This window comes from Dromiciops gliroides, chromosome 1, assembly GCF_019393635.1.
Source record: "Dromiciops gliroides isolate mDroGli1 chromosome 1, mDroGli1.pri, whole genome shotgun sequence".
Taxonomy (NCBI): domain Eukaryota; kingdom Metazoa; phylum Chordata; class Mammalia; order Microbiotheria; family Microbiotheriidae; genus Dromiciops; species Dromiciops gliroides.
The window spans coordinates 82,022,351-82,028,350 of NC_057861.1; the positions used below are offsets into that span (position 1 = coordinate 82,022,351).

Below are 6,000 nucleotides of genomic sequence, written 5' to 3' on the forward strand. Positions count from 1 at the left end.
TCTGCAACTTCAGATGTGAATAGTAATAAGCCCCATCCATCCTCCACCCAATCTTTTAATGCTCAATAACACATCTCTCTGACAAAGTCTTTCATTTTCCCCTCTCTCCCTCACTCTATCTGCTCCAGGCTCTTCTATAGGGAGGGATGAAAGAAGACAATAAAAAGAGTTGGGCACAACAGGAAGAGAAGACAGGGATGGGTAGAAATGGTCAGGAGTATGGTGAGGGAGAATGATAGTGGGGAGACATCAGGGATACAGAGTGAGAGAACAGAAAGGGGATGAAAGGATGATAGTATGGTAGAGGGAGGAAAAGAGGAGATGAAGGGGAGCAGGTGAGAGGGAGTGCTCAAGTCACTTGCAGGCTATCCACTCCCATACAAGCAAATAGCATCACTGCAGGCCCCCACTGTAATGGAGAGTAAAGGAAAGAGAGATGGCCCACCAAACCTGCCCAACTCCGGGATTCTGGGAAACCCAGCTACATTCAGTCACATAAACACAAACAAAGGCTTCCACAGATGCACACATCTTTATAGGTGCCATCTCCCTTGATTAGACTGTAAGTTTCAGGAAGGCAGGGACCAGGTCTTATCACACTTTGTATCCTTTAGAGAAGAGTAGATTCTCAGTTGATATTGATTGAATTACATTGACTAAAGCCCAGTCTTCCTGATGTCAGAGAAAAAGAAAAAGACCCCCTAGAACATTCAATGTCCTCGCCCCAGTCACCTCACCCTGGTGAATTTGTGGGATGTCATGAACACGAATGTCAAGGTTTGGAATGGCAAAGACAGGTTGCTATCTGCATCTTTGGAGGGAATGTCCCTTAGGAAGCGATCACAGGGACGTCTGAGTAATTAAGCAAACCCAATCCCCTGCCTAGGCACACAATGCATGGAAACACACACCTTATATACATGCTCGCACGTATGCATACAGTGAGCTCCCGAATATGTGCAAATGCGTGGGCGCACATTCACACACTCCTCTGGCACGAAAGGGGAAAGCTAGGGGAAGCACTGAGGTCCCGGAGCCCATCCGCGGGGAGCTGGCGCCATCTCTCTGCAGCTCGAGAAAGCTGGGCCACCGCAGCCCAAGCAAACAAGAGCCAGAGAGCAAGGGAGCCCCCAGTCCTTGGCCAGCTTTCTCCAAGTCTCCAGGTTCCAGATTCAGTCCTAAGAGTGACTAAACTGAGTGGGAGATGCTCCCCCGCCCCCCTTCCCCTGCAATCGTTTCACCAGTCCTGGCCCTGGGGAAGCCAAGCCCAAAAGGGAGGTTCCAATCCGGATCCCCCTCTGCACCCGGGACCCAGTGTGTCCTTAGACGCAGGGCTCCACCTGCCCGGTCTTTCAGAGTTGTCAGATTTCCAGGAAAGGCAAAGGGATGGAGGGGAGGGGGAGGAGATGAAGAAGACCCAGACTTTGGCCAAGGTCTACTCCCTCCGGACCGGGAATTCCGGAGGAGGGCGCAATGATTCAGAGACCGCTGCCGTAATCCTCTAAATAAGCATTCCTCCTCCTCCTCCTCCTTCTCCACCACCTCCTCCTCTTCCTCCTCCTCCTCCTCCTTTTCTCCACCAGCCCGGGAGGCTGCCATGTGACGGATGCACGTCTCCGCAGCACCGCGAGGCGGAGAACTAGCTACTAGCTCCCTGATCTGCTTTCCCCCAGAGCAGAGCTAGGGCCCCGGCCCCCGGCGCCACCTCCCCCGAGTTTCAGCCGCCTCCCAACTGCACAGCCGCCCGACCTGGGGAATGCTGCATACCGGCTCTGGGGCGCAGGCACCTCTCTGGCCTCTCCCTCCTTAAGCCGGTCCAGCCCCAGAGCAACTGTCTCTGGGGCACACGCACATCTCTCCAGCAGCTCCTTCCCAGGCCCCGGTCGGTCCCAGCCTACAGCTCCCAGCCCCTGCCCCGGACCTGCCTCAGCGCCTGGCGCTCAGCTGCCAGCTCTCAGCTCCTGGCCCCAGCGCACAGCTCCCAGCCCCCTGGCCTAGGCCGGCTCCAGCACATCTTGGCCCTGGGCGCAAGAACCTCTCCAGCATCAATGTCCCTGGGGCTAGTCCCGGCTTGCATCCCCAGACCACCAGTCAAGTCTGGCCAGCGGACCATCCCTACACTGCTGCTCCCAGCCCCCCAGTCAGCCCTCCTCCCATCTCCTCCTCCCCCTCTTTCCTTTTCAACCATCTCCAGCCCCCGGACTCTCCTCCCCCCCACCAACTCCCGGTTCCGGGTCCCTATCTCCGCCCCCACCGCCCCCGGGACGGAGAATCAACAGGTCCCAGAGAAGGAGGCTGAGAATGGGAGGTAGAATAAGGAAGGGGGTTGGGTAGGGTGAGGGAGCTGAATGCTTGGGGAGGGGGTGGTCCCATATAATGCGGGCCTCTTGGGAGTCTCTCTTTGCCCCGGCTTCTGCACCCCCTCCCCCCGTCCCAAAGCCCCCTCCCTCTTCCCTCAGCCTCCCTGACCTTGCTCTGATATTCACAGCCACCAGCCGGGGACCCAGGAGTCCCACTCGGAGCAGGGATAATTGTCTGGAGGGACTAGAGGGAAGGAGGCGGCAGCTCCCTCGCCTGAGGGGGGGATTTCTCATCCTCTCCCAGATACTGGGTTGCAAAGAGCCCAGCCACTTATGATTCCGGGATATAGCTATTACCTGCTATCCGCACCCGCGGGGGCTCTTCAAGCTTCCCCCTACCCCCAACCTTAGCATCCCTTAGCCATGCCGGGAGAAGTCCCTAGCCTTGCCAGGAAAAAAACATTAGACGACCTTCCCCCCCGCCCCAACCACCCCTATCTTCCTCTCCTTTCTCCTCTTCCTTCCCCTATTTCTCCTTTGCTTTCTTTCTTCCTTCTCCATTTTTCTCCTTTTTTATTCCCTTGCGCCTTCTGGGCCTCAGTTTCCTCGTCTGTAAAATGAGGAGATTGATTAGGTAATCTCTAACGTTCTTTCTAGCTCTAAATCATATGGCCCTCTTCTTCCTCCAGGACCTGGCAGAAGCCATACAACCATCGGAGAAAGGATGGCTCTGCCACCCACAGCAGAGGCGCGGGCAAGGGGATGTGTGTGTGTGAAAGATGGGGGGGGGGGTGGAACAGTAAATGTCTCAGTCCAGGGTGGGGGCAGGGGATTGGACAAGGACTTCTTCTTCTCCGCTCACCACCCCTTCACCCCTCCCACTCCCACCCCCACTCTGAAGGAGAGTGGGGGCAGGGAGGGAAGGGCACACCTACCCCCTCCCAACTCCTCCACGGGAGTTCGTGGAAGAGTCTATACTCCAGACTTGAAGCTCTGTGTGGAGGCTCAGGGGGATGGAAGGGGGCGCAAACTGATGCCCCCTACTCTAATCCGAGCCGCCTCCAAAACGAGGCTCCGGACGTTCAGGGAAACTTCGAGGCATTGCAATGATAATGAGCCGGTGGGTTCCAAGGGTGCGTTACCCCCGGCTCGGCCTGGCCCTGCGCAGGAGGAGAAGTGGAGGGGCCTGAAGGGTCAGCCAATTGTTCGGGAAACCCCACAGTGGCCTCAAGACTTGGGGCCTCAAGCCCCGCAGTGTCCGCCGCGACCTCCCTCCTTGCCCTGCGGGCGACTCGCGGCTGTGGGCGCCACCCCCTTTCTAGAGTGTGTGTGTGTGTGTGTGTGTGTGTGTGTGTGTGTGTGTGTGTGAGTGTGAGTATATGTGTGTGTGTGTGTATGTGTGCATCGGTCGGGAAAGCGGGGGGGGGGGGGGGCGGTGTCTCTCCAGTCCTGAGCTCCCTCTTCTCTAGTTATCACCAGCACCACCGGCCCCTTGTCGCCCCCTCCGGAGTTTCCTCTCCCATACGGCTCCCGCCTCTCCTTGGCTACACATTCCTCCAGGCAGGTCAGCGGAGAGCGAGAGCCAGGGAGAGAAGGAAGGCCAGTGAGAGCAAGTGAGAGAGGGGGAGGGACAACCGAAGCTCTCTCAGCCAGACCCAGGCGACCCCCTCAGGCCCAGCTCTGTGGAGGACAGATTGGTACTAACGGAGGGCTGGTCAAAAGTTGGAGGCTGTTTATCCGCTCTGCCGAGAAGACGAGGTGGAAAACAGAGAAACGGGGGAGTAATGGAGGGATGGGTGTGTTGGGGGGAAAGACATCTGCGGAGTATGCTCGGTACCTGGCTGGGAAGGAGAAAACATCTGGGGAGTATGTTCCATACTTGGCTGGGGGTGGAGAACATCTGGGAACTATGTTTAGTACTTGAATGGGGGAGATGAATTTAGGGGGTGCATTCTGTTAGGGTGTTTGGTTAGGGGTTCTTTGTAGGGGAAGGGCAGGAACATTTAGGGAGTACGTTTCGTATCTGATGCTAGGAAAACATCAGTGAAGCATCCTGGTTGCAATCGGGGAGGGGGGCAGTAAGAACATCTGGACAATATCTTGTGCCTGTTCGGGGGGTGGGGGGAAAGGGTTGTATGTGGGGGAAATGTTCTTTACCTGGATAGGGTCTGTATTTGGTGGGGGGAGGGGGGAGAGGTTAAAAAAAACTGGAGGCATGTTCTATGCTTGGCTCTGGGTCTGGGGGTGTGGGTATGGAGAACATCTAGGGAGCCTCTGTGTTCCCTCCCGGCTGGGCTAGGCTGGGCTGGGCTGGGGTTCGGGAACAGGGTGACTGGATGGATTCTAATCGCTCCAAACCCAACTTCACCCTGGAAACGCTCCAGGAGGCGGCGGGTTTAGCATAAAGGGGGGAAAATAAAAATCGGGGGGTGCACAAACTCCGGAGCTCCAAGCGCAAACCTCGGGGGATCGTTCTAAAGCCCCAAAGTGGGAAGTTAAAAAGTCAGGTTGGCCACTTATCTCCTCCATATATATATATATATATATATATATATATATATATATATATATATATATATATATATATATATATATATATATATATATATATATATACCCCCACCCCTCTTCCTAGCCCGCTCTCCCCGTCCCTACCCAGAGAAAACCAGCAGCGTACCTTTCCCCAGCGGGGTCGATGTTCCTGGAGACTTGGGCCGGCGAGTTGCAAATCCCCCAGAGGAAGCATCCGCCAGCCGGGGCAGGAGGGAGCCGAACCCGGGAAGCACCGGTGGAGTCTGGGGAGGGTTGCCTTCGGGGGCGCAGAGAGAAGCTGGATGGGTGTGGGGGGGTGCTTAGTGGCCGCCAGCCCCACGTCCCTGGGCTCCAGATCCCAAGCCACAGAGGACGTAAATCCACACACACTCGCGGACCCCGTGTCCCCCTCCCCCTCCACGAAAAAGACAGCAGCCGGAGCCGAATTGTCCCCTCCCGGAGCCCCCGGAGCCGTGGACGCGCTGCAAGTCCCGCACGCGTCGCGGGACGCCCGCCGCCGCTGCCGCTTAGATCCAAGGAGGCGAGCGCAGCCTCGGGCGGCCCGAGGGCGCCCGGCTCAGCGCAGAGCAGCGCCTGCCCGCCCGCCCAGAGAGACCCTGAGCCCGAGCCCAGAGCCGCCGTCGCTGCCGCCGCCGCCGCTGATCTCCGCAGATCCCTGCTCTGCCGCCGCCACCGCCGCCACCGCTCTCTCTCCTGCCGCCGCCGCCGCCTCTCTCCCCTTCTCTTCGAATCTTCTCCCCCCCCTCCTCCCTTCCTGAGGGGGAGGGGAGCCCGGGGGGCGGGGCGGGGAGGAGAGAGGGTTTTTTTCTCCCCCTCTCCCCCTTCTTCTTTGCCTCCCGAATCTCGCTCAGTGCGACTAGATCCCGAACCTCCAGCCAGAGGCTACATTAAGGATTACATCAGGGCTTATAAACCTTCCAGATCACACATTAGAAGGGGGAGAGAGGGGGAGGGGGAGAAAAAGGGGGAAAGAGAAGGAGGAGGAAGGAAAGGGAAGAAAGAGGGAAGAAGAAGAAGGGGAGAAATAGATAAGAGGGGAGAAGGAAGAGATGGAGGGAAAGGACAGGGACAGGGGAGAGGAGTGAGCAAACATGGGAAAGAGGGAAGGGAGGGGAAGAGAGAAAGAAAAAAGGAAAGGGGAGGAGTG

General features: G+C 57.4%; 1 protein-coding gene across 7 annotated transcripts in view; it reads right to left on the reverse strand.

Annotated features, from left to right (window-relative positions):
• The window catches only part of ADGRB1 (adhesion G protein-coupled receptor B1), a 270,194-nt gene extending 264,910 nt beyond the window's left edge, over positions 1 to 5,284 (reverse strand). For 2 of the 7 annotated variants that reach the window (XM_044005387.1, XM_044005371.1), the window contains exon 1: positions 4,978 to 5,277. The gene's annotated coding sequence lies outside the window, so the exon portion shown is untranslated. Of the gene's footprint in view, positions 1 to 1,767; positions 1,789 to 4,977 lie in introns of those variants that run through there. The other 5 variants (XM_044005365.1, XM_044005341.1, XM_044005356.1 and 2 more) reach the window with 5 other exon arrangements.
• Positions 5,285 to 6,000: the final 716 nt, after the last annotated feature.